Source organism: Labeo rohita, chromosome 2, assembly GCF_022985175.1.
Source record: "Labeo rohita strain BAU-BD-2019 chromosome 2, IGBB_LRoh.1.0, whole genome shotgun sequence".
Lineage (NCBI taxonomy): Eukaryota > Metazoa > Chordata > Actinopteri > Cypriniformes > Cyprinidae > Labeo > Labeo rohita.
Genome location: NC_066870.1, coordinates 37,185,801 through 37,212,662, shown reverse-complemented (window position 1 = coordinate 37,212,662; position 26,862 = coordinate 37,185,801). Strand labels below are relative to the sequence as shown.

The following is a 26,862-nucleotide window of genomic DNA, read 5'->3' as shown; positions in this document are numbered from 1 at the left end:
GAGGTCAGTTTGTTTAACAAAGATAAAGCAGATACATTCCTCTGTACGTGTTCAGACACTCACACATGATTATATGCATAATTAAACACGTGTGTTTGGTCAGGAGGTCCTTTACTCTCATTTCAGGTGTGAATCGGTGGGTCCTCGTGGCCGTCGATTTGTCACACGGGACAAAGTGTTACGCCATGACAGTCTGATAGTAGAAATTGTTCGGTCTTAGTCACGACGTGTAGGTGACACCGCTCACGTAGGGCAGCCGGTCAATGTCCAAGCTGCCGGAAACAGAGGCGCCAGTCCTGCGATTAAGATCTGAGGATGACACTTCAAATTGGCCTTTCACGCATATAAGGACACCATCTTTATTTTTGTTAAAGCACTTATTTCAATCCTTCAGACTCAGCACACAGGTTTGTTCTAATGTTGATTAATCTGTTTTATTTTCTAAAGAGTGTCTGCATGCAGTTAGTAATTAGCTTAATTTATGCTCAGATTTACGCGTCTCCATAAATGGACTTTCGTACTGTACTCGAAACACAACAAAACAGTTATATATTCCCAGACTGCATGTGACCGGATGCATTTTTATACAAAACCAATCCCTGATCAGTCTCAATTAGAACACACATTACAATTAAAAGGCCAGAACACTGTTTTTGCACACATTTACCTTAACGAATAAACTTATGTACATGATTTCAATTGGTTTTATCCAAAAGGTAGTGCAAATGTATTGAATTGTGATTTATGCATGACAACTTTTGAAGGGATTTAAGCAAAATATATAAAATGACAATGAAAGTATACTCAAAATATTAAAGATAATTCAAAATGTTATCATTGGTACTAAAATAACACTGAAGCATTTAACACTCAGAGTTAATTGTACTCCTGAATGCATTGAGGCAGTAATTCTCTCGCTGCACCTCTCACCAGGTAACGCGCCGCCCCAGGTGACGACCCCCAGGCTCAGACGTCTGTCCCGGGCCGCTGTGGGCCCCTCGGAGCCCGTCACAGGTCTCTCCTGCTGGGCTCTTCGCTCAGGACAATGGCCAGTGGACCTGAATGAGGTCAGACTTTACACACACACACAATGAATATTCCCTACAGAGGCTTTGTGTCCAACAACAACATCACAACACAATGGGCTCTCTCTTTCTTACTCTTACCTTCTCTTTTCTCTGTCTCTCACCCTTTCTCTTTCTCCTCTTTCTATACCTGTTCTTTCTGTATGAGTTTTTCTGTAGGTATTTGTCTTCTAATTCTCTCTCTTACTGCCTATTCTATCTTTAAATCATTTGATATATTATTTTTAATTTATTATTCAATATGTATTATATAATTATATAATTTTAATTTAATTTTTAATTTATTTAGTACTTACAATAGTTCTTACATAAATTAAATATCTTGTGAATTGTCTCAGTTGTTATGTAAATGATGTAAATAGTTCAATAATTTGCTATTAAAAATGTAAAAGTTAACTCATTTAATATTATCTAAATATTATGTAGATTTATTTATTTATTTATTTGGGATGCACCAATGCCACTTTATATATGAAGAGTTCATTTGCAAAAACAGATCATTTTGAAAAATCATGTTTTTTCATTGTTTATTTCAGTAGATCTCAATCAAACTGCAGGTTGGTTTTTTTGATCAAGTAAAAATAAACAACAACAAAAATACTAAAAAACGAAATCATCTTATATATTAATTATGTAAGCTGTTTTATTAAGGTAATTATTTTCATTTTATAAATGAGATTCTTTTATAGTCATCAAGTTCCGCCTTTGCTGCGTTGTTGCACATTTGACAGAACTCGTTATCAGGGTAATGGAGGACTGACTACAGTGGTTAATTATACATTAATGAACAAGAGATAGGATTGAGTGTTTAGGACACAATAACAAGATAAACCTGATAGTCCTGCTGATATTGGCATGTGTCTCCGGCCATTGGTCAATGCTTGGTGGATCACAGTTGTGTGTCAGAGTGTTTTGGCATTGAAATCTGGTTTTGTTTTGGAAGGGTTGAGCTGTTGTGGACTTAGAAGCAGGTTAAAGCCCATCTATTCAGACTCGACCTACTGCGTCCTTCAGGATTACAGTCTTTGACCTGTTCTGCATCTGTTTAGAGCTGACAATAGAGAGAATAAGTAATACGAGACGACAAGTGAAATAAGATTGTCATAACAAGAAAACTCTTTACAGCTGGAATAACTGGCAAGGCACTGCTTGTTTTTAGTTTCTTTCCTACATTTTTCCATCACAGACTAAATTTGTCTAGTTTTGGCAGATTTATTTCCAAGGTTGACCTTGAGGGGCATCTTTAAAGGTTAAAATGATACAAAAATACAGTAATTTTTAATTTAAAAATATGGAAAATGTTTTCTTTAGGATTAGGTTTTGACATAGTCTGTATTCATTAAAATGATCTTTTTATAAAATCAGTAGAAGTCTAAATTATGTCCTCATATACTGTAGTAAGCATGTTTGTAACCGAATGCATGTTCACTGATTAAACTGTATTTCCTTCTGCAGTTAAAATCTTATTGATCAAAATAGACCGGATGGTGTTGAGTTATGATGTTTGGAGTTCATTTTCTTAGGAATCAAGGAAACAAGATAAAATGAATTTAACAGCTTAAGTGGAATTCTTTCTCTTTATTAAACCACATGCCTTTGTGGCTGATTCAGTGTAATTCAAATAAGAAATGCAAATATTAAACTGGAAAATGTTTTTCAAGTGTAAGTTAAGGTTTATTTTATTTTTACTGAATGTAACAATTATCAAATCATAATCAGTTACAAGCAATTACAAGTGATGTTGTTCGTATAACTGAGAGTTTTTATTAATACTTTGAATTAGGTTTTATTTTTGTATTTGCACTTTTAATTTTAGATACAATTTTACTAATTTTGTTGTGATTTTTGTTTTGCTTTCTTCAATATGTCTTTTTGTTTTTTGTTTACTTTTTAGCTATTTTATATATTTAAACTAATGAAAATGAGCTATAATAAAATGTATTATTTTATATAGAAATTTGAGAGTATTTTAGGTATTTTTTATTCCTGTGATTAATTTATCTCCATCATAATAAAAAGCATTTTTAATTAATTTAGTTTGGTATCTATAACCCTGAACGCTATAAATCACCAACAATCAGTATGTCGTTTATAACAGTTTTAAAAGCGCAAAGAATAAAAGAAAGTTTATTCCACGTGTAGCGAAATGACGTTAGCTGATGTACTTATTAATGCTGTAAATAATGATCTAACTGCATCAGGTGAGTGCGCGTCTATCTGCTCATGTAACATGGGATTATGAAAACAGAATAGCAAGAAACAAAGCAAAAGAGAAACATTTGATGCTGTGCATTATATTGCATGGGAATGAGGACAGAGGGAAAATTATCCTGTACAGAACGTCGCGTCTCCAGAGACGGAGAAAGAGTTTTTACACCAGGCTCAAGGGACGCATAGGAGATCAGTTAGTTGTTGAAATGGCCGTCCGTGTGTCTCCTTTATTTAGCTGTGGTAATCATATCTAATCGCTTACAAAAGACTCGCACATGTGACGTCAGTACGAGGGCTTCCTCCAGGTGTTCGATTTCCCCACACAAACCCTTCTAAAGCTCAGGACACTGACCTCTTCACCAGCATATAGTGGGATATAGCTTCTCTTTATGACACTCAACACGAGCGTGAACTAGATAGGATGAGCTATATAAACCAAATGAACATACATCAGGATGGATGATTTACACAAAACACACACACACACACAAACACACCTATGAATACAAAAGACTTCTGTCCACAGTTGCATGACACATAACACATTGTTATTTCAATACATTTATTGGTAGTTTTTGTTATTTAATTACATTTGTTTGTTTAGTAGACACTTTTATCCAAAATACCTTTGTTTGTTTGTTGAGTTATTTGTGTTTATTTGTTTAGCAGACACATTTATCCAAAATAACTATTCATTCATTCATTCGTTTTAGTTGTTTGTTTACCTTATTTAGCAGGCAATTTTGCCCAGAATAACTAAGTAGTATATATTTATTTATTTACCTACTATACTTTTATTTAAATAATTTTTATTTGTTTGTTTGATTGGAGTGTTGTTTTTTTAGTTATTTATTTACATTTATTTAGCAGACACTTTTATACACTTATTAAACTTTATGTATTTACAGTGTCATGTTTATTTACAGTGCCTCAATGACGGTGTTTTTTATCTATCCAGAATAACTTACATTTATTTATTTGTTTGAATGAGTGGTTGTTTAATTATTTATTTACATGTATTTATTTAGCAGGCACTTTCATCCAAAAATTCAAAAGACTATTTATTTATTTATTTTTATTTTTAAATTATTTAATTCATTTTAATTAATTCATTCATTCATTCATTTGTTCATTCATGCAAAATAATTTTGTATGTATTTGTTTGATTGAATGGTTGGTTGTTTAGTTGTTTATTTACATAATAACTTTTTATTTATTTGCAGATTTTTACTATTTAGAGAACCTACTGTTTATTCTCGGCCATTTATTGTTTCTATTGTTCATTATGATTTTTTTAAGAAAAACTTTAGTGTTAAAATTGTGCATTGTGGTATATTTTGGCTACTTTATGATAAAAGTTTTTAATGCATGAGTCACTTTGGATAAAAGTGTCTGCTAAATGAATAAAAGCAATTTGAAAAAGACTCTTTGAAAGCCAACTGACTTGTCCCGAACTGACTTAAAAGACAGAAATAGCGTGTAAATGAAGCCCTTTCTATAAGCCCTGTCAGCAGATTATAATGGCGTGTTTGAAGCCCTGGAGATGTTTCAGAGGATGTGATTTAGGAACTGCGTGACAGAAGATCCCTGAGCAATCACTGAAGATTCCCATAATTACTATAAGAGCATTTGGTTTCATCTGGCCATGCATGTTGAGACAAAACACTTCTACTAATTACCACTGTGTTGCATAACCAGCTGGATAACTAAAATGATTGTCATTGTTTTTTCAAGGATGAACGTTTGTGCCCAGAGGAGCATTTTATTGCTCGGAGGTTGCTCTTTTGTAGCTCTTGGGATTTCTCAGGTATCTTTCCTATTCCTCACAAGAAATGAAAACAGATTCAAATGAGTCAACAGTTGTCATACTGTAAGACAGTAGATCTATGAAATTAATGTGAATAGCAGCTTAGAGTTGATATATCTCTTCTGAAGCTTTAGAGGAGACACATGAAATTACTGAGGTGTTTTTTCTCAAGAGAGGCATTAGGAGACTGACTAAAGACTACTTATTTAACCTCATTTCTGTCTGTAGTAAATAAGCGAGTGAATGAAGGTTGTTTTTGTCCTACATGTGACCATTGTGTTTGTATATTTTTGACGTGTGAATTTTAACACCACGTGTGGTGGTGGTGTGATGATATCCATTGTCTGCTGTAAATCTCAGTCATTTGCATAAGTAAATGGAGTGTGTGTCTTTCAGAAGTGAGCGGCTCATTCTCGCCTCGCTGTAGCTCGTGTGTGATGCAGATTCGCGCTCCATTAAGGGCCATTAAGGGACGTCTCTTGATCTGTGATCCACTTCAAAGTTGTGAAGAGTGTGTGAGTGCAATTCAGCTCTATAATTATACTTAAACACAGTAGCTGAAGAGAGACTAGATAACATCTAACCTCAGTGCCCTCTTCACACACGCTCACACAAAGCTAAACGAGGAGAATATCATAGACGTCTTCTGCTTTTTGTGAAGCTGATTATAATGACTAAAGAGTAACCTCAGAGAAAATCTTTATGCATATTTAAAAATCAAAACAAAATTAAAAACAGTAAATCAGAACATAATTAGAATTAATAAAAATGAATTTGAAAATAATTAATTTTTTTTTACTTTTTTTTTAAATCCACAATTTAAAAAGTTTTTATAATTAAAAACTGTTTATTTATTTATTTATTTATTGGTGCTTCAATTTCAGCATAAGAAATTTAACAACACTGTATTTTATTTTTATGTTTTGTTTACATTTCTGGAAAAGTCTTTTTTGCAAATTTTGAAACCATAAAAAAAAGAAAAAGAAATACATACATACAAATACCAGAAATCTATAAAACTATATGTATGCTAATGTTACGGAAATATAAAAAGATGATTTTTTTGCTGTATAAGTTGTGTACAGTTATGTTTGCATTCAGTGTTTGTTTTTCAGTTGCCCTGTTGTCATTTCCCGCATAGTTTTTCCCCTGCCTAACCATTTCCTTGCGATCTTTGACAGCTACAAAAGCCTTTTCAGTCTCTTTTTCACCCACTCTCACACATGAGCCCACAACAGTGCAGTTCTGTTTTAGACCTTTAGGGCTGTTTGGCTTTTCAGAGCAGGACACGGTGATGAACTATTGCGCTCTACTACTGAAATACCACATGAGAGGGATTCCAGTGCTGGTGTTTACTCTACAGGGGACAAACGGCACTATTGAGCGCATGGCGGGCTCTGAATGAGCTCATTCTGTTCATAACACACGGCAGACCCCCCCCATTCCCCATTTACACAGCACACATGCCACTTCAAGAAAATAACTCTGTTAATGGCATCACAAAATTCAAGACCCCTGCTCTCACACACACAGCTGATGTGTTTGTAACATATTGAATGTTACATTTTTGACATTTCTGAGAAGCCATTGAAATACTATAAATATTGTTTTAGTTTAAGCTCTTAAATAGTCGAAAAGCCTCAGATAATTTCAGTGCTCTCAAAGTGTTTTAACTATTTCAGGCATGTTTGCAACTAATTTACTCTTCTTTTTTTTTTAAACAGGGATGCTGATCATTTTGAACAAAAACATCAGATCGTAAAGAAGAATTCAAAGTAAGATTTGTTTAACACCTTACTTGTTTCTCATGGAGATTTTTGTTGAAGTTTGCTGCTTCTCAGATGTTTCTTCTAAGAAGAAGCCCCCTTTAATCTTACTTTTTTCACATACGAACTGTACTCAGATTATTGCAGTCAAAAGTCTGATGAATTTAAAAAGAAACTTCTGAGAACTCCATTAAATCTTCTGAGATCTGAAAGAGTCTGTGGCTTTAAAGCAGCTGACGTTGTGTCTCTTTAGAGATCTGTTGTCAAATGCATGAATATGTGCATGCAGAAAGAAAAAGATCTGAGCAATTCTGCTTATTGTTGTCTAAAAGCCTTAAAGCCCTCTTCTATTTTAGCTCTTTATTTTTAGGCCTCCACGTACAATAACAAGTGCAGCCCGACGAACCATCATGTTTTAATCATATGATACCACAAATTTGATCACTTTCCTCCCCTCAAAACACAAACACACACTCACACGCATCACAAAAGCCATGCTCATTTCAACTCATCACACACTGTATAATTATACAGAAAACATGTATTTTTAGATATTTGAGTAAGTGGCCTTGGGAGAATCAGGCCCGAAACACACTCGGAGCAAATGAAAGCAGACTCAAGCTCAGTTTGGCATGCTATTTTATTTCAAAATTTCAATGCATAACGCAGTGTGGCACTATAACAGACTTTAAGATAGATGCATGTATTTTATGCATGCATGCAAATGCAAATACGAATGCTTGACCAGTTCATTTCAAAAGAAAATTTGCTATCCAAGATGTAGATGTGTTTGTTTCTTCATCAGATTTGGAGAAATGCAGCATTGCATCTTTTGCTCAACAGTGAATGGGTGCCATCAGAATGAGAGTCCAATAAAAACATCACAATAATCCACAAGTAATCCACACCACTCCAGTCCATCAGTTAACATCTTGTGAAGCCAAAAGCTGCATGTTTGTAAGAAACAACTTGCGTAAGAGTCCTCTGTCCATAAACTTTCAGTGAAAAAGTGGTCTGGTCTGAATCAAGAGAGAAATCTGCACAGATCAAGCACTGTTTACAAGATTATGGACTGATGTTGTGACTGGAAGCAAAGGTTTGAAGCTAAAAAAGTTTTGATGGACTGGAGTGGTGTGAATTACTTGTTTTTACCAGCTGTTTGGACTCTCATTCTGACGGCACCCATTCACTGCAGAGGATACATTGGTGAGCTGGTTACGCAATGCTACATTTCAAACAAACTCATCTACACCTTGGATGGCCTGAGGGTGAGTAAATTTATAGCAGATTTCATTTTTGGATGAACTATTCCGTTAATTGCAATGCATTGGCCAAGTGTTCACCTCTGTGTTTACATATTTGATGGATATATTTGCTGTCGGTGAACAGGATGAGCTAATCCAACTTCAGCTTTGAGCTACATCCATCTGTTTGCATGTGTTTATAGAGATCATAGTCTTGTGCTATAAATTTACAGACGTGACAGTGCGCATTGTAAAAGACCCTTCGCAAAAAATGAGAGTGAAATTCCTCTTCCTTTTCAGTGAAGAGACAGGCCTCATCATCTACACAGTTTCACCTGAGAAATATGTCTGACACGGCCGACATGTTTGAGAAAGTTAAATAAATGATCTATCAACATCGAGACAGTGATCCGTCATCGCTACGAATGCAAACACGAGCGTGTGTGAGTGCATGCAACCGGGATAAATGCGCAGAAACTAATCTATTTCTCACACACACCGGTTTCTGTTTTGATGAAACAGGTCGGTTGCTGGTAACAGAAGCTTAACACTGGCGAGACGCAGGGCACCGCGGCCTGCATGTAGATCCTGCTGCGACTTGCAGCTCGTCTCTTACTCACTCAGATACTCACGTGTGTCGAGAGCCTGCAGACACACAGCGCTGCAGTACGGAGCCGTGTTTTAGATATGTGAATGTGTCGTGTTTACCGAAGGCACAATAAAGCAATTAGCACATGGCTGCACGGCACAGTTCACGTGAGCCAGAACGACAGGTAGACAGGTGACCTACACACACACATACACATGTCTGTTCTGTTCCTGCATGCCATCTTAAGTCAACTAAGATGGATAAAAGTTCCTTTATTCCATCATTTGCATTGCAAACAAAACACTTTTGTTTCCGCTGAAAACATAAAATGACATTGTTTGCGACAAATGCATGCTAATGACTCATTACAAATGTACATACCAAAGTTCTACCATGCTTTTTACACTTGCAATGTGTTTTGTAAATTTACCATGATATTTTGGACAGTGCCATGATAAAATATATTCTTTAAAATCTTTTATCATGTTATTTTGTAACATTTTCTGGTAATTTACCATGGTATCACCATGGTATTTTGTACATGATACCATAGTAATACTATGTTTTAGACATTTAGCATGTTATTTTGCTCATAGTACCCCAATATCAAGTCTTCAGATATTCACCATGGCATGTTGAACACTATATCATACTAATACCCTGGTGTTTTTGTCATTTACCATGGTATCACCATGACTGTTTTGTACATAATACCATAGTAATACTATGTTTTGGACTTTTACCATGGTATTTTATTCACAGTACCACAATATTTCTTCAGACATTCACCATGGTATTTTGAACATTGTATTAAACAAATACCTTTTTGTTTCTGTCATTTACAATGTTAATTTGTACATAGTACAACAATATAATGTGTTCAGACACTTACCATGGTATTCTGAACATTGTATCATACTAATACCCTGGTGTTTTAGTCATTTACCATGGTATCACCGTGGTATGTTGTACATGATACCATAGTCATACTATGTTTTGGACATTTACCATGGTATTTCATACACAGTACCACAATATCATGTCTTCAGACATTCACAGTGGTATTTTGTACATGATATCATAGTAATACTATGTTTTAGACATTTACCGTGTTATTTTGTACACAGTACTACAATATCATACAGTATTTTTAGACATTTGGTATTTGTATTGGACGTAGTGCCAATATCATGGTAATATCATGTGTTTTGTATTATACCATTTTATATTTGGTACCTTGGCATGATTTTTTTTTCATAATTTGTAGTGTTATTTTGGCATTTAGTAGTATTTATATAATATTATTTATTAATAAGTTGAATTAACTTTTAATGTTTTTTTTTTTAATTGTGCATTCCAATTAATCTCAATCAAACTGCAGTTAGTTTACTTTGATATAAAGTAAAAACTAAAAACTACAGCTAACTAACACAATAAAACAATAAAAACATGATAACATAAAAAAAACATGATTTTTGAAAAAAAAAAGCGTTACCTGTTTTTGCAAATAAACTCTTTATTTACATTTGGACATTATTTTTAATGTCTGTTTTAGTCATTTTAATACTTGAATTTATTTTATTTTATTATATACTATGGTATGTATTTGCAAGGATTTATTTGATAGTATTATAAGCTTAGAAGCAAGATATATATCTAAATCCCATTAGCAGATTATCATTATTATTATAATTGTGTTTAATTGCACAGTTTTAAAGTGACTCACATGTGTGTGTGTGTCCAGAGCGCAGGCACGTGAATGTGTGTGTTTTGGGTGCATTCTGAGGTGAATCAGCACTTAATCTGTGATCTGATGGATATCCCATGTTTAATTATGAATCCTTAACAGATTCCTTGATCATCCCAGATTGTCCTGAGGTGCTGAGCACCGTCCCTTGTGCAGGACTAATGAATGTGTGACTCTACACAAAATCAGCTGTTTTTTTATTCATCATATTAGGGTGGCTACACTGATGCTTATGGTTCCATGGGATTGCTGTTTTTGGACATTTATCATGTTTTTTTCTATATGGTACTCTGGTATATACTATGGTATTTTGTACATGGTTCCATTGTAATACCATGTTTTTTGCACATTTACCATTGTATTTTGTACATGGTCCTATGGTAATACCATATTTACCATGGTATTTTGGACATTATACCATTGTAATATTAAGTATTAATTTTATAGTATCTAATAGTGATTTTCCATTTTTGTGGAAGTAATCTTTGTTTCAGTTTTAGTAGTTTTATTATTTTAAATATATTATCTAATTATTACCTTCAGTTAATTTCCCAAGGTGGAATTTCTAATTTTCATTTACCTCAAAATGTTCATAGCGTATTTATAATTTATTTTATTTCAGATTTATTTCATTTAACGAAAATGATTTTTAACAATTTTGGTTTAATAACAGTACTGCTGTTAAGAAGAATGAGATACATGTTCGTTCTGATTGACGTGATTAAATAGTGCCAAATAACAGCAGCGTAATTACTGTGCAGTGATTAATATAATCTCCCAACGTGTGTATCAGGGATATGTGTCTTTAAGGCATTGGCTCTGTGCACGCTAAATATCACCTTATTGAGTGTTTGACGGTCACCCTCACAAATGTGAACTAACCAACACTACGTCATGAAGTGCAATGCAACGCGACCACAGTTCAGAGTTAAAAGCGTGTTTAGTGCACGCTCGGTGTACTCTGGCATGAGTTCCAGCATTTATGGAGAATAAAGTAGACTGTCTGAAATAAGTAAACATGTAATTAAGTCTTTTGAAAAACAAGACGGACTTGTTGCACAGTCACAGCTGGTTCTGACCGCGTGAACGTGAAGCAGTAAAACCTCGATGCACAGCATGATCTGATTAAAAAAACACTTCAGTATCAGCACTGACCCTCCGTTTCAGTGACACACTTGCTGTTATAATGCAGCGGGTCTGATAAACACCAGCTAGGCTTCGTAAGAACTTTATGGCAGAGAAACCCAGCTAAATGAGTGGGAGTCAGATGGTCGGCCGGCCACAGCATGCGTCAACAGTGTTTTACATTAGACCATAAACACTACAAATGTACCTCCTGCATTCACATCCACAAAGTGGATCAACAAATGTGTGAACGTGATTCATCAGAACAAGGGTCTGTGTTTCTCAAATGCTGCAGGATCTTTTCTTTGCACTAAAATTACTTCAAAAAATCACTGATTTAGTTTATTTAGTATTTTATCAGTATTAGATATAAATGACTAATCATTAAGAAACGCTTAAAATGCCTAAATGTCAATGCATTAGATTAAAAAAATGAAAGCGTCATTTATTGTCACCACCTAAACACCAGCTGATTCACTGCAAAACACTTTTTTACTTGGACTTTTTTACTTGGTATTTTTGTTTTGTTTTGCAATACAATAACCTAAACATTCTTAAATCAAGACACGTTTTTAAAAAAAATTAAGTCCTGTTTTCCAAAAAATGAATTACAATTTAAGTGAGTTTTGCTAAAAGCAATAAAGTCTTAAGTAAATGCATCTTGATTTAAGAATGTTTAGATATTTGTACTGGAAAATTAGTAGTTTATGTTTTGATTTAAATAAAAGTGACCGAAGTTCACATAAAACGCTTTAAATCCATGCACAAAAGAGCAAAGACGCTCCATTCATAATGTGTTTTAGGTGAGTAAGAATTGTAATCTCTGTTTGTACTATTACAATAGTGCTGTTATTTCTATGGTTACAAGCTTAGATTTGAGCACACAGTGGGCTGCAAAGTTTGTGTTTGGGATCTCAGCATTGCTAAAAATATCCCCTCATGACATGAGTGATGTCTGTAGATGATAAGTTTGTATTTGAACAGGTGAATCACTGCTGCCTTCCTCACATTGCTGAGGAGATTCTCATCACACTTTCTCTCATTATTGTCAAGCTTTCCCACGATCAGATGCTCTCTGGCGTGTTTTTTCCCTTTGAGCGTTGTCAGGTATGTCTATCACATGCTAATGAATAAGTGCCATCTGTCAACACTGACTGCTGCCGTCCATGTGCGCTTCTTGTCTTTAGATGCAAACAAGGGATTCTGCATTCCTGAAGTCTTTCTGATGAGTGTCACACTTCAGCACGAGCTTGTTTGGATGAATCTGTGCTTGTTATTGCAGTGCCAACAGACAGGTTTGGATCAAACTCACAAACAGAGTCTCTTTTATGTTTCCGTTGCAATGAGATTTTAAACTTTAACTTCTCAGATGTTCCTCTGTTTGCACATGTCTCTTCTGGAGCTTCACCAAATGCACATTTAGGTGTATATTTTATTGCACTTTATCTATTTGTGTTTGTAGATTTCAATTACAATGCATATATTTAAAAGTCGTTTTCTCAAAATTTGTTTTTAGCTCCACTTCAGCAGCACTTTTGTTCACTAAAATTTACAGTTTTATTCCCATCTATATTCTGATGGTTTTTACTGATGGGTTTGTTCATATATCATTCACACTGATTTCTATAACATTTTATTCCTAAAAACGTGGTGAAAATGAATATCTTTAAAGGCTGTGAGTTTGTTTCTCCACTTCAGCAGCACTTGCATATATCAAAATTTACAGTTTTATTCCTCTCTATATTCTGAAGATTTTTACTGAAGGGTTTGTTTATATGTCATTCACAATGATTTCTATAACATTTTATTTCTAAAAACGCAGTGAAAATGAATATCTTTAAAGGTTGTGAGTTTGTTTCTCCACTTCAGCAGCACTTACATACACCAAAACTTACAGTTTTGTTCCTCTTTATATTCTGAAGGTTTTTACTGAAGGGTTTGTTAATATGTCATTCACACTTATTTATATAACAGCTTATTCCAAAAAACATGGTGACGAAGTGCATTTTTCTGGCTATTTACAGTATTTGTTGATTTATGGAGCGATAAAAAGAGATATCAAAAATCCCTTCTGTGAAAACATTTAACTCTAATATGTCAACAAAATCATACAAGAATTTTGAATCTGGCTTTATCTAATATTCTGATTAATTTTCTGGAAATGTATGGTACTTAGCGCAAATTTACTTCATCAGTGCATCAAGTGCATATTTAAACATGACATTTCAGAAAACTTATAATACAAAACAATTTATTTTGTGTTCTGGGTGTTGAAGGTTATTTGTGATTTACAAAATGCTAAAAATCCCCTCAGTAAAAACCTTTAATATGATAACAATATTAAACAAGAATTTTGAACCCGGTTTTATCCAGTGTTCAAATTTCTGTTCTGGAAATGTATGCAAATTAGTGCATATTAATTAGATAATTGGTTAATACTTTCTAATAAGGTCACATTTGTTAACATTAACAATAAAGCGTTTGATAATCTTGATGTTAATTTCAACATTTACTATACATTATTATAAACAAATGTTGTAAGCAAGTCTGAGCAACATGAACTAACAATGAACAGTTGCATTTAATGTTAATACATACTGTAACAAATGTATTGCTCATTGTTAGTTAATGCTAGTTAATGCATTAACTAATGTTAAGTAATGTAATAGTGTTGTGAAGTGTTACCGATAATTGCACATGTAAACATTTCAGAAAACTTGCAATACAAAACAGTTGATTTCCTTTTTTGGATGTTGACAGTGTTTTCTGGTTTATGGAGTGATAAAGAGATATTGAAACATTTAAAACTTGTCATACATAACTATACATAACTGGGGAAGTTGCATTTTACCTAGCAATTAAGCAAAGAACAAATACATTTGTATAAAGCATGCCATACACCTTAGTATTGGCGTTTATATCAGAACAGCAGCTTGTTATTCTTGATTTTCAAAGCATTCTTCACATAGTGACTTAAGCGTCAGTTAACCTAGTTTTCGTACGGCTTGTTCTGAGATCTGCCAGTGTTTCTTCACAAAGCCCTCCGGTTCACATCCTGCAGTGGGTTTCGCTCACTATTGTTTAAGACGTCCATCAGTGTCTAAATCATGTTAATTGTAGGGAGGGGTGGGTCTGTATACTGTAATTTAAAAGGAATACGTGCTTTATTTAGAGAAAATGGTGGTTAGGGGGCAAATGTACAGTAATGCGGGACTCTCCGCTGATTGGCTGCGTTTGTGCGAAGATCCCGGGCCTTCCCGCTGGTGCTGACCGGCTCCTGTGATGTGGCTGACCGCGCGGGGTAGATGTGGGCCCAGAACCGGCCCTGATGACGGGTTGTGATGTGTTCCCTGACCCAGACCATAACACACAGCTTTTGCCCGCCGGAAGAAAATTACAGCCCTGCAGGAATGTTGCAGTTGTTATTATTTTTCCGTCTTATAAAACGCTGGAAGATGTTTCCGTCGTGCTCGAAAACGAGACGCTTTAAGCGCCGGGGTTAAACTCGCCCTGCAGAAATGCTTAGCAAGTCAGACATGTTAACGCAAAGCCATGTGACGGACGGTCTGGATGGTTTCGAGAGCCATTCTGGGCAGGATATGATGGGCAGAAAAGTGCAAAGCTTTTCCTTTTTGCTGTCCCTCACAAGGGAAAGTCATAATCACTACTGAATGAGTTTTAAACAGACAGATAAAATAGGAAGTGTTACAAAGTGTGTATAAATAATAGTAGTAATAAAAATACAATTCTGATAAAATTATAATACATTTATTTTTTAATAAGTTCTAAATTGTTTTAAGGAATACTTATAAAATATTAAATCTATTTATAAATAGGTTTATTTATTTATTTATAGTCACCATTAAACTGACAGATAAAAAAGTAGGTATTATTAAAAAAGTGTGGATAAATAATATAATAATACTATAAAATAATAATGCATTTATTTTAAAATGAATTTTTTTTTAATTTAAAAAAATGTATAATTTATAATTCTGTTTATAAATAAATGTATTTATTTATAATCACCACTGACTGTGTTTTAAACAGACAGATAAAGTAGGTAATATAAAAAAGTGAATTAAAATAATAATACATTTAAATTAAATTACAATTTGCAAATTAATTAATTTTAAATTAAATTGTAAATTAAGTTAATTGCATTAATTCATAGATGTATAATTTATGAATTAATTTATAAATGCATTTATTTATAAATACACTTATAAATTAAGGATTTTAAAACTAATTTTTTAACATTTTTTGTTTTTAAAAATTAATTTTTAATTAAATCATAAATTTACAAAAAAACTAAATCAGACTGTTCGACACACAGCTTGCATAAAAGGTTTGATTTGACAAAATAAAGATGAATATTATCATTTTAACCAGGCAGAGAAGTCATGGATTACTAAAAGAAATTCCTAGAAACCCGACCACACAGATTTGTCTGGAGAAAAGTGCACTTGCTCAGAATAAAGTGCGTCTGCTTTTCTGGAGTGCCAGAACTATTGAATAAAATGTACAGTGTGATATTTGAGGGTCAAACTGTAATAGTATGAGTTTAAATGAGTCTTCATCCTGTATGACCCCAAATGCGCCTGATATTTTTGGCATGGGATACACAGGTAAATAAAACTAATAGAGGCTCAGAAAGGCTCTGACCACGAAGGTCAGCAGAGAGGGGAGAGTGTGGTTTGGCGATGAAAGTCTCGCATCTGGGAAATCTCTTTTTCTCTCTTTCTCACTCATTCTTTCATTAATTTAATTTCAGTTCAGTTTAAGCAAGATGTGACCAAAAACTATATTTGTATTGCCAAAACTTAATGCAATAATAAAAAAAATTATGTTTGTTAAGTTAAATTGAACTTTCCTTTATTGGCTGTATTGGTGCAGGTACATTTATTGGTGAACTTAAGTAAAACAACAGTGCAAATAAAGTAGGTAATATTAAAAATGAATAATAATATTGTTAAAATATAAATTTAATTACACTCTTTTTTTTTTAACTTGAAATAAACATTAACTGAAATAATATACATTTAAAATATTTAAAAATGTTTACTTCACATTTACACATTTTATTAATGATTCTCTCTGTTTCTATTCATGCAGACGTGAGTGGAGAGCGAGAGCTGCATGTGAAGCTGGTGTCTCCTCAGGCCTTTGACTCCTCAGACAGACACTGAGTGCAGGAGCTCCAGGGGTCTTAAGCGTCTCACAGCTCCTGATGACAGATAATCATCTGGATCATCTGAGACTCTAATAGAGCCCGCAGGGGTCCAGATAAGATCACATCTACAGGATCAAAGCAGGTGAAACATGGCCTGAGGGGATGATAATCTCACACACACACACTCTGGCATCCTAATGAGGAGATGAAGGTGTTGGAGATTCACGTCAGTGATCAGGGATAAAGCAGATATCTTGATATATACCATAGCATTGTATAGATGCTGTCATCACTAACTTCAAAAAAACACTTCAAAGAATACAATTGTATGTCTTTGGTATACAATTTATTAATTTTATTATTAAAAAAAGAGTTTGTAAGTTTGTAAAGTTTTGTAAAAAATTGTGTAAAATAAAAATAACTTTTGTATTATAAAATTAAAAATAAATTAAAAATAAAATAAAAATAAATTAAAAAGTTGATAAATTAAATGTTATGAAATATTTTAGATCCAGTGAAATGCATTATATATAGAGATACAGAGAGAAAATATGTAAAAATACTATCACTTTTTAATTCTAAAATAAAAAGAGAAGATATCTTAAAGAATACATTTAAGGGTTATTAAATTAAATGTTATTATATTTTAGATACAATGAAACGCATTATAATTGTATGATATACAGAAAGAAAATAAATATGTGTGTGTGTGTGTTCCTTTACAATTGTAAATATAAATATAACATTTTATTTTACAAGGTTTTATTTTAAATAAAAAATACAGTTTATTATTTTTATTGTTAAAAAAGAGTTTGTAAAATTGTGTAAAGGAAAATTAACTTTAATTCTAAAATAAAAAGAGCAGATATCTTAAAGAATAAATTAAAAAGTTATTAAATTAAAAGTTATTATATTTTAGATACAATAAAATGCATTATAATTGTATGATATACAGAAATAAATAAATAAAAATAGAATGTATTTATATATTTAAATATATCAAATATTAAGTTCAATAAAATAAAATTATTAATTTTATTATAAAAAAAGAGAGAGAGTGTGTGTATATATAGATGCTCTTTTTTATCATTTAAATGTAATAACATTTTCTGTTACAATTGCAGATATAAATATAACATTTTATTTAATATTTTATTTTAAATAACAATAACAGTTTATTATTTTTTATATAAAAAAGTTTGTAAAATTGTGTAAATTATATTACCTTTTTTATTATAAAATAAAAAGAGCAGATAGAATAAATTAAAAAGTTATACATTTTAATTATAAATTAAATGTTATTATATTTAATATACAATGAATTGCATTATAATTTTATGATATACAGAGAGAAAATATATAGAAATACAACATATATATATACACACACACAATTAAATATATCAACTTTTAAATTCAATAAAATCCAATTATTTTATTATAAAAAAAGAGAATGTGTATGTGTGTGTATATATATGCATGCTCTTTTTTATAATACATTTAAATGTAATAACATTTTGTTTTATACTGTTTTATTTTATGTTATTTCTTCAAGATTACACAGTAAGCCACTCTAGGCTGTGCTCTTTACTGTATATGATTAAAATCAAGTGATGTGCCTGTAAAATCTCTGTACTGCATGCCATCAAGTGACCTGCTGTTGGTTTTGAGGACGGCGCCATTTAGTGACTTCTCAGCTATCCTCCGACAAACCTCAATCTCAACACCTCACCCTATTACCAAATACCCCGTTTACACTCTGTTTACTGACCTGAAACATTACCTTTTCGGCCCCTGTCCACCCTCAGTGTGAGCTATTCTGTTACCTGGTCACCCTGACCCCGAGGTCACCTGAGGGCAGGTGTTGAAGGGTTAAAGATCTTTGATACTTTAATGGAGTTCTCAGCTGTGTATCACTTAAGTATCCACTTTGTCTCAGGTGTTTCACTTGAGATTAGAGTAGCTCAGATTATTTGATGAGAAATGTTTGCATACATATAGACTGAGATACAGTGCATGCGTAATATAAAACACTTTTATGGTACTTGTTTGATCATTTAGAGACCTTGCATTAAGATCCAGTTGACTCTAAAGGGTTAAAAACTATTTCATGAGTAGCAGGTGAGGCGTTTTTTTTTCATTTTCTCTTTTTCTTTCAGTCTGTATTACTCCATCTGTTTCCTGTGCAAGTCCTCTTCCATCTTCTCACCACAAAACTGCCGAGTTAACTGCCTGAGTGATTTGTGTACTCCCACCATAATTGGAGCGTGGCCTTTCGTTCCGAACCGCTTTCCAATACTGCCATGTGCCACCGATCGGGGGTAAAAATAACCCCGCGGGACGGACACCTCCGATGGGCTGCTCTGTGGGCGTCTGACCCCTCACTCCTGCCATTATAACAGCCAGAGAATCTCTGTGTAATTACGCTCAGAGCGGAGTAATTATCCCAGAGCTGGGTTTGGGTAAAGCCGAGGGGTTTGAGATATTCCTCTGGTCGGAGAAAATTCGAGGGTGAAGTGAAAATAGCAAAATCCAAGCCACATCAGGAGGATCGCCCTAAATAGACCCCCACAAAAAAGAGGGTTTGTAATGAGCCCCCTCCGTCCGCACGTCTATAAATGTGTCTTTTATGAGGGTTAGGGTACTTCGAGAATACGCTGTGTTTATGTTGGTTAGTATAAAGCATGTGGCCAGCAAAGTGTTTCAGCAGTCGTCTTTTGAAGTGAATTCTCTCTTTTCTTAGTCTCATCTTCCGTCTTAAGACTGGAAATGTCGTCCCAAACCCTGTGATGAAGACCACTATGGTTTTCTATGGTAAAACCGATGCAAAAAATTTCCAGTCGCTTGTGAATTCAAAGAATAGTTTACCTAAATCCTTCATTTATAAACCTCATGTTGTTTCTTCCATGAAACACAAGATTTCCATATTGGAGTTTAAAGGAGAAGTCCACTTCCAGAACAACAATTCACAAATAATTTACTCACCCCCTTGTCATCCAAGATGTTCATGTCTTTCTGTCTTCTGTTGTAAAGAAATTATGGTTTTTGAGGAAAGCATTTCAGGATTTTTCTGCATATAATGGACTTGATTGGTGCCCCGATTTTGAACTTCCAAAATGTAGTTTAAATGCAGCTTCGAAGGCTCTAAATGATCCCAGCTGAGGAAGAAGGGTCTTATCTAGCGCAACGATCGGTCATTGTTTTCAAAAAAAAATAAATAAATTATACTTTTTAAGCACAAAAGCTTGTGTAGCACAGGCTCTGGTATGCGCGTCCACGGGTCGTTCTTGAATGATTCGTTCATTTTGAACGAATCTTTAATGTGACTCAGGAAGAACGAGTCGCCCGGGAAGTGATTCGTTCAGTCGCACATGTGCAACATCCTGTTAGGTTCTGCCCTGGAGTTAGTTCACCTGTTTCAAGCCTTCAGGTTTTTCGAGGTGTTCGTTCATCTTATGGGGCTGTCACGTGATGCTGATTTTGCTAAAATGAATGAAATGACTCAAAAAGATTCGTTCATTTTGCTGAACGAGACTCAAAGGTCAGAGTCTGTAAAATGATCCAAACTTCCCATCACTACTACGAATCACGTCTTCGAATCACCACAAGTTCATCGTCTGTGTACTCCAGCTCAAAAAGGTAGAGTATGTCGAACAACTCCATGTTATTTTCTCCTACAACTTCAGAATCGTCCGACATTGTTGTACCTTTTTGTTTGTAAACAGCGTTTGATTTACTTGCACTTTCTTAGTCTTTGCACGTTCGCTTTGTAAACACTGGGTCTGTGGTTCCGGCCTACGTCCACGTGACTTTCCGACGTGATTCAATAGTACGTGGATGCGCATTCCAGAGCCTGTGCTACATGAGCTTTTGTGCTTAAAAAGTATACAAATTTTTATTTTCCGAAAAAAATTACCAATCATTTCGCTAGATAAGACCCTTCTTCCTCGGCTGAGATCATTTAGAGCCCTTTGAAGCTGCATTTAAACTACATTTATTTTGGAAGTTTAAAATCGGGGCACCAATGAAGTGCATTATATGGAGAAAAATCTTAGGCCTTTATTTCAAGTATTGAAAGGGTTTCTGTATGGTTTTAGAATAGAAAAATTCAAGAGACATAAAAAAATAACAAGAAATATGGCGTTTGAAAAAATAATTAAGCCAAATAATTAAGTCTTGAATAAAAATTGATAATTAACCCAATATCAGTCAGGACTTGACAAAAAGGAGTGCCCGATGACCCGGGGCCAGCGTGAAAGACGCTTGGAACAGTTAACAGTTAACAGTTAATTTGTCACTGCGGCTTCGTCACTAAAGTTTATCATTTGCACATGTTTTTAAGCCTTGGTAATTTAAAATTTGGACAAAATTTGGACAAATAGCTAACAAAAGTATGTCAAAATACTCGTCTTGACGATTAACTTTGTAGCTTTAAAAAATAATGTATGTTTCATTTACACAGTCAAATACAGATGCACCAATCGACTGGTGTTTTAACAAATAATGCTACCTATCAGATTATGCTACCAACACTGTTTTTTTCCTACTGTAAGGTTAGGTTTAGGGTTGGGGTGGTGTACACGTTAATAAAGCCTCACACACCATTAATATCATGCTGGAAGCAAAATCCGATGGGCAGCATTTTTCGCTGTCGAATTATGCTACCATCTGTTTTAATGAGAGGTAGCAAAATCTGACAGGATAGCACAAACCACCGGCCATATTTCAACCGATCTCTGTTCCGGGCTTGCACACAAATTGCATGCAATAATTTAATATCGAATTGTTATTGCATTCCAATTTTCCCATATTTACTACACAGCACTGCATTGAAACAGCGATAATTGCTTCATTCTCTGTCCCAAGCGTCAAACGATCGCTCAACACCTCGTCACGTCTACATTAACATTCACAGGACGGTCGAACTGTCCTTGATGTCAAACACACGTTCTCTTCTCTCTCCGCACAAATAGCCGGGACTATTTCGGGGGCTGGTTAGTTCGCTGTGTCTCCACATGGCCTGTTTGCAATCTCAAAGCCACAGTGGCTTTTTACATGATCACTAATTCACAAACGCGGTCGGGCCAGGAATTCATCTGCTGCGTTACTGTTTTGCTGTTGCCATGCACATGTGCTAAAATATCACTGAGGTTCGTGAAAGAGTCGGCAAGAAAATAAATAAATAAGAAGCCCAGAGAAAATCTGCAGAAAAGAAACTATGCGGACGGCTTCCAAGGCCACTCGCCTTTCCCAAACAGGGGGAGGAAAAACCCGAGTGTTTTCGGTAGCGGCGTGTAAAACCGAGAAACGTTAGCGTTGTCCATCACAGTGAATCAGGGCCTTTGACAAGTGACTTGTGAATCGCAGCTGCTGAAATGATCACAGTTTCCACTGGAGGAGAAAAAAGCTGGCAATTTCCATCAGTGTGGCTCTGGTCCTTAGTGACCAGCATTGCTGGATATTGCCTTGCCTACTTAGGCAGAATCCTAATGGAAATGGAAGCTAATAAGTGACTAATTCAGAGCTTTCTGAATAGGTAGAAACCCTGGTCACTTACTAATTCTGGCAGAGCCTGTCTATATGTACTTTACAGGGTTATTAAAGTAAGCTAAAACTGTTAGACATTTTTGTTAATCAAAATTATGCTTAAATAAAATATAGCACTACATTTACTGACTAGAAATAAAAAGTAAACCTGAAATAATAAATAGCTTTAATTTAAATAGTAATAAAATAATACATAAATAAAATAACAAAAAAATAATAATTTTTTAAATGAAAACAAAAAATATAAAAATAAAACCTGATTCAAAATATTAATAAAAAAACTATAATAATATATAAATTATAATAAAATAACATTGGTACATTCATAGATTTTTAATGTTTTAAAAAAGTCTCTTCTGCTCTACAAGGATAAATTTGTGAAATATTATTACAATTTAAAATAACAGTTTTTTATGTGAATATATTGTAAAATGTAATTTATTCCTGTGATCAAAGCTGAATTTTCAGCGATGTTACTCCAGTCTTCAGTGTCACGTGATTCTTCAGAAATCATTCTAATATGCTGATTTGTTGTTCAAGAAACATTTCTGATTATTATCAGAAAAAAAAACACTTGTGCTGCTTTATATTTTATATAAACTGTGGTAAATAACTGAATAGAAAAAAAAAAATTCAAAACATTAATAAAAACTATAATAGTTTATAATAATAATACTAAAATAACACTGGTTTTATTAACACATTAATATTGAGTGACAGTCTATTTTTAAATAAGAGAGCATTTTTTAAAAATAGTTGCAATACTAAATAAAAATGAATATATTTCTAATCAACATCTAGAGCTGCAAAATGATGACTTACGATTAATCGATAAAAGTTTGTTTGCATATTATATGTGTGTGTACTGTGTATATTATGTATATATATATAAATACACACACATACATGTATATATTAAAGAATAATATGTTAGATTTATATGTTAAATATTTATATATAATATAAATTATATACGTGTTTACATACAAATACAATACATACAATTATTTTTTTAAATATATACATATATGTGTGTATATATACATAATAAATATACTAAGTACATACATTTAGTATGCAAACAAACTTCTATTTTGAATCTCAGTGCTACCACCTTGCTATTGAGAAATGTAGTAAAACTAATAGTTATTCATAATTTATTTTTATAAAATTGCCATTTTAAGAAATTACTGCATTCAAATTTGACAAAATACAAAGCACTGCATGACTGTTTACTGAAATGCTTATTGCATCAGTGGCTGTGTATGAAGGCAACATTCATGTTAAAACAGGTAAGTAGGATGCAAACTACTTTGTATCTTTTGTCTAAAAATACATGACAGGTTGATTTTAACTAACTGTAACTCGAGCGCCGTGATCCTATAGACACTCAGGCCGGAAGTGGTCCGTCCGTGGAGAGGTAAACCTGACCTGAGGCTACAGGTATTGTGCAGGTCTTTACATGCGATCCATCAGTCTCTCGCTCCGCGTCTGCTGGCTGCCAGGCTGTTGTTTCAGGTCATGTATACCGGTGAGAACCTGTGTTTGACTGAAACCGTCCTCTTCCGCTCACACACATCACAGATAAAGCTGGACATGTGAGATGTATTTTGGTTTCTGTACATTCAGAGTTTGGCAGCGTGACATAAGTTTCTTACATAACAATTGTTGTAGAGTTTTCCACAGCACACACACACACACACACAGGGCATGTTGCTGCACGGCTCTGATTTGACGATTATTCATGTACAGTAACCTAGACAACACTGTATTGTCTCCATGTAAAACTAAATGTTTTGGAAAGTAAAACATTGACCAGAAACATCTTTAGAAATGTCAAAATAATACAGGAAAAAATATACAAGAAAACAAAAATTGTAATTTTAAATCTTTAAAAAAAAATCTTGGTTTAAGCATAAAATAAGCTTTTCTGACGTTTACACTTTAAACAAGATAAAATATAAATGAATTATTGGTAATTATTTGAAAGATAACACAATTAGGTCATTAAAATACACAACGTATTAACTGAAAAATATCTAATTATTTCTTATTATCTTATTATTTATCTTAATATAAGCAGGTTTGCTTTTCAAAAAAAAAATATTCTGGGAAAAAAAATTAGAAAATTATTTTATTTTTATTTATTTATTTTTAAAAATTAATTTGCATTATTTCAGTTAAATTTGGTGAGACAAATACACCGTGATGTATAAATAAATAATTTCTGAAATATATTTTTCATATGATGAAAAATATATGCTGTGTGTGCTTAATTGACAACGTCTTAATTTAAAACATTTTCTTTTTTTTTTTGAGTGAAATATGATCTGAACTAGTTCTGAACAGATTTATTATATCATATAGGAACAATGACGATGATGTTCATCACAAAAGAAAGGATGAATATTTAGGCCTGGTGAATTCTCTCGATTAATCCACTATTATATAATAGAGGTGTGGTACAAAATGATATTTGCAGTGTTTGTATACGCAATACAGTATATTTTCTTTTTATTTTCAGGTGAGGTTAACGAGTTAAACCGCCGGAAGTGATTTCGTAAGATTTCATCAAAAGCTCGATCTCGTGCAAGAGCTGCTGTATCAGCCGTCCTGCTCCACACGTCATCCGTCTTCACCTCAGAGACTTTGAGCTGCTTTAAATGACTTTATCACCATAGCAACTGTGTTTCCAAACACACACACACACACACGCATTCTGGAGGAGGTAAATATGGCAACACTGGGCCAAACGTCTACCTGACTGTGCACTTTCACACACTAACATTACACCTGGAATTTATCACTGTAAACTTGCGAAATGCTGCTTGACCTGTCAAATGATAGTGCTGAGAAAATTCATGGAAAAAGCCGCAGATACTTAGAAGAGATGACCATGTGCCAGCTGGATTAAATATTTGGACGTTACTACTTAAATATCTACTCATGTCAGGTGAAAACCCAGCTAACAAAAACAAAAAACAAAGCCATTTTGCTAATGTTCACATTATGCTGTGAAAGCATTGTTCCTGATGTTTCCAGAACATTCCAAACGTCCAGTTTTTTTTGTTGTTTTTTTAAAAAAGAATGTTAAGGAAACATTCCATTGTATCATTTTGCAAACATTATGGAAATGTTACATTTGAATGTTCTCTGAACATTCTAAAACGAGTCATAACATTTAAAAAATGTTAGATGAACATCTAACTGAAACATTTCAGTAAAAATGATGTATAAATAACATTTTTAAGGTAACATTTTGAGAACCTTATTAAAGACCTAGTAATACTGAACATTAATTCTATTTAATTTAAAGTTTAAACCAGTAACCAGGCATCACAGCTGGCAAAGGGGCATGTGTGACTTTGACATGTATATATTGCCATTATTATGTAATCAAAATGAAAATTATAATTGCTGGTCTTCAATGATAATGTCAACTTACTTTGATGTATTTGCACTAAAAAATGATAAGGATTTATGATGATATCATCCAAAACCACACTTTGCCAGGGGTATTTCCAAACTTTTGGAGGGCAGTGTATAAATTTAGCTTTTAAGCCTAATGAAACTCCAATCTGTTCATTAAACCATTGATCACAAATAAATCAAGTGCACACAAATGGTTTAACAAATGATAAAAAAATGAATAAGGTTCACGGCATGATATCAAATTGTCCAATGTGCTCAGCTGTTTATGATTTAACTTCAAAACAGAAGGAAAAACAGGTTATTTTCACATCAAGATACTATTAAAATATTTATTAATATTTTTATATTTATTAATATTTATTTCAGATATTTTAGTACATCTTTGTAAATAACCTTGAGAAAACCTTTCCAGAACATTCCCAGCTGTGAAAATCTGATAACCTTTAAAAATAACTTTAACATTATAAAATCTACAGTGCAAGATTATATATATGTGACCCTGGACCACAAAACCAGTCTTAAGTCGCTGGGGTTTATTTGCAGCAATAGCCAAAAATACATTGTATGGGTCAAAATGATTGATTTTTCTTTTATGGCAAAAATCATTAGGAAATTAAGTTAAGATCATGCTCCATTAAGATATTTTGTAAAATTCCTACTGTAAATGTATGAAAACTTAATTTTTGCTTAGTAATATACATTGTTAAGAACTGTATTTGGACAACTTTAAAGGCAATTTTCTCAATATTTAGATTTTTTTGCACCCTCAGATTCCAGATATTCAAATAGTTGTATCTCGAACAAATATTGTCCTATCCTAACAAACCATACATCATTGGAAAGCTTATATATTCAGCTTTCAGATGACCCTTATGACTGGTTTTGTGATCCAGGGTCTATATGTGTGTGTATATAAATATTAGCTTTTAGACCTAATGAAACTCAAAATTGTTCATTAAACCATTTTAGGTAATGATCACAAATAACAATCTGCACAAAAAAATGATTAATTGCATAATATCAGATTGTCCGATGTGAGTTATTGTAGCATCACTGAGATACTATTAAAATGTGCATTCATATTTTTATTGTAATTTTTGTTTTTTGGTGTTTTTTTTTTATTTTTATAATTAATA

General features: G+C 33.4%; 1 long non-coding RNA gene across 1 annotated transcript; it reads left to right on the top strand.

The window, feature by feature from the left end:
• The first annotated feature begins 309 nt into the window (after positions 1-309).
• LOC127182244 (uncharacterized) lies at positions 310-26,862 on the top strand. Its single transcript, XR_007829861.1, has 6 exons — positions 310-407; positions 934-1,067; positions 6,828-6,878; positions 12,762-12,869; positions 16,690-16,889; positions 24,819-26,862. It is a non-coding gene; the product is annotated as an uncharacterized LOC127182244 (long non-coding RNA).